Source organism: Mustelus asterias, chromosome 16, assembly GCF_964213995.1.
Source record: "Mustelus asterias chromosome 16, sMusAst1.hap1.1, whole genome shotgun sequence".
Taxonomy (NCBI): Eukaryota; Metazoa; Chordata; class Chondrichthyes; order Carcharhiniformes; family Triakidae; genus Mustelus; species Mustelus asterias.
Genome location: NC_135816.1, coordinates 8,929,646 through 8,932,893, shown reverse-complemented (window position 1 = coordinate 8,932,893; position 3,248 = coordinate 8,929,646). Strand labels below are relative to the sequence as shown.

General features: G+C 44.3%; 1 pseudogene; it reads left to right on the top strand.

Moving 5' to 3' along the window:
* The first annotated feature begins 475 nt into the window (after window positions 1–475).
* Window positions 476–2,869, top strand: LOC144505612 (protocadherin alpha-C2 pseudogene; annotated as a pseudogene).
* Window positions 2,870–3,248: the final 379 nt, after the last annotated feature.

Here is a 3,248-nt window from a genome sequence, read left to right as displayed (position 1 = left end):
TATCTGGTATACCTTTGCTGTTCATTACTTGGAAAATGAAAGCAGAACGTCGATATACCAATCAAGAAAATGTCAAAATATAAGGCGTTTGTAAAGATTTGAAGCAATTATTTCAAAGCATAAATGCAGCTACTTGTGTTGTCTGTGTATACTGGTTGTACACCACTAAATCGCTTTTTCATGGAACAGTGCGGCTTTAAGAATTGGAATGTGCAGTGATTGACACGTTCTCGTTGTGTCGCTGTCTACCAATAAGGAGCCCTGATGGAGCGAGTGATCCATTGCCCCTCCCCAACAGGGAACGAGAACAGACTGAAAGGGAGCCGTCAGTTGCATTCATTTAGATTAAGAAACCAGGTCCGGAGTGGGGAAACACGATTTGGCACTGAGATTATATTGATTAGGATTTTGTGGTGGAGTCATTCCTCGCATTGAAATGATTTTGTAGATTTCCACAACAATCCGGGCGGGTACAATGGCGAATTCACAGAAGAACAACGCCTTGATATTAATAATATCGACTGTTATTTGCCTGCTTTGTACAATTGATCTGGGGTTTGGAGAGCTTCGCTATTCTATTCCCGAGGAACTGGAATATGGTACCACAGTTGGGAACATCGCCGAAGATTTGGGGCTAAACATTCGACAACTGAAAGCTCGAAAATGTCGCCTTGTCTCCGCTGACGGAAGGCAGTATTTGGAGGTAAATTTGGAGAGTGGCGTCTTATTTGTTTACGAAAGAATGGACAGGGAACAGCTCTGTGCACAAACCCTGACGTGCATCCTTGCTTTCCAAATAATAGTAGATAACCCACTTGAAATGTATCGCGGTGAGGTGGAGATTCTTGATATAAATGATAATTCGCCCAGTTTCCGGGAGAGTGCCATTCTCTTACAGATGGCAGAATCCATAGCGCCAGGCTCGCGTTTTCCGCTAGAGAGCGCGCTCGATCCAGACGTCGGGACAAATGCAATCACCAGCTACAGCCTCAGCCCGAATGAACACTTCAGTCTGAAAGTGCAAACCAGAGAGGATAATAGTAAAATTGCAGAATTGTGGTTGGAGAAACCCTTGGACCGCGAACGGCAATCATCCTTTCAGCTTGCGTTGACTGCCGTTGATGGTGGGACCCCCCAAAGGTCTGGGACAATTCAAATTAACATTAATCTGCTGGACATCAATGATAATGCGCCTGTGTTCGAACATGAAGTGTACAGGGCGAGCTTAGTGGAAAACGCGCCCCCGGGAACCTTGGTGATTAAAATCAACGCTGTGGATCTAGACCAAGGCACCAATGCGGAGCTGAAATATTCTTTCGTTAATCTTGCCTCTCGGAGGGTGGGTGAACTGTTCAGCTTGGATCCGGAAACTGGAGAGGTCAGAGTTCAAGAGCTGCTGGATTTCGAAGAAGAAAACCATTACGAACTTGATGTTCAGGCTGTGGATAATGGCGCACCAGCAATCGCAGGACATTCCAAACTAATGATCAAACTGATTGATGTAAATGACAACGCCCCTGAGATAAAATTGACCTCATTGTCGAGCAAGGTCCCTGAAGACGCTGCGCCAGGGTCTGTGGTAGCTTTGATAGATATCATGGATCGGGATTCTGGAGCGAAAGGGAAAGTTCACTGCCAGGTTCCAAAGGAATTCCCATTTAAGCTCCAATCCACTTTGACATACCATTATAAGTTGATCACCAGTGGATTTTTGGATCGTGAAACTACGCCTCTATATAACATACCTATCTTCGCCTGGGATTCGGGTTCTCCGCCACTATCATCAAATAAAACTATCCAGATATCTGTTTCTGACATAAACGATAACCCCCCAAGGTTTACTCGACCATCGTTCAAAGTGTATGTGCCGGAGAACAACGCTCCCGGTGCCTCTATTTTCGCAGTGACTGCGTTCGATCCTGACCTAGATCAGAATTCCTATGTTTCTTATTCATTCACAGGGAATCTTCAGGAACCGACAGCGTATACCCTCCTCAATCTTAATTCGATGAACGGGACCATTTACGCACTGCGCCCTTTTGACTACGAGCAAGTCAAAAACTTCCAGATTCAAGTTCAAGCCCGAGACGCTGGCGTTCCTCCTCTGAGCAGCAGCGCAACATTGAATGTGATCATCCTGGATCAAAATGACAACGCTCCAGTCATTGTTTCACCTGTAGCACAGAGCGGATCAGCAGCAGCGGAGATTGTGCCTCAGTCAGCGGCTCAGGGCTACTTGGTGACCAAGATAATCGCAACTGATGCTGATTCTGGTCAGAACGCACGGCTCCACTATCAGATACTTCAATCAACCGACCCCACTCTGTTCACTGTTGCGAGTAATTCGGGGGAAATCAGAACAATGCGAAGCATATTGGAACAGGATGGTACAACGCACAGTCTTGTCATCTCGGTGCGGGATAATGGACAGCCCAGTCTCTCTAGCACGGCTACAATCTTCTTATCAATTTTAGCCAATGTTACCGAAGAAACATCTGAAAGTAGTCATTTAGTCACTAATCCAGGATATTCCCCTGATCTGAATATTTACTTGATCGCTGCTTTCGGTTCAACTTCATTTATATTTCTTGTTACAATTCTTTTGTTGGTTGGTGTGAAATGGAAACAGGGCACAGACAGTGTTCCACTTTATTGGTCCCCACTTTGTTGTTGTAGGCGAAGGAATTCGAAGGATGCTTTTAGTCGGGCATGTGCGCCACCAGATGCACTAAAATATACCGGAACTGGGCAAAATATCCCCTTTTCGGAAACTTACCATTACACAGTTTGCTTATCTCCAGAATCTTCGAAGAGTGATTTTTTGTTCCTGAAGCCGTGCAATCCACATTTCTCTCAAGAGCAATGCTAAGTTGCAAAATTGAGGCCATTCGAGAAAATGATAAAAATTCTGATTTTCTTAAATTCAATTGGAAATACGATATTTTATTCCACCCTCAACCAGCGATTTTGCTTTGCAAAGGAGTGTAAATGGCGTAACATAACGGGCATTATTAAAAAGAAAAGAAAGTGGTAACATATAAAATGCGCCCGCTAGATGGTACCTAAGGGCACCTTAAAACTGCAGGGCGCAGACAGGCTAAAGATCGTTATGAAATGGTCCATGTGGTAGGTAAGTAGCTAAGGCAGTACCCCAGACATTTTACCTGCATGTATAAAAATATCAACAATATTTTATCATTAGGAAATAACTGGGATGCTGTCTCTTCTGACTTGGAATTAATATATCC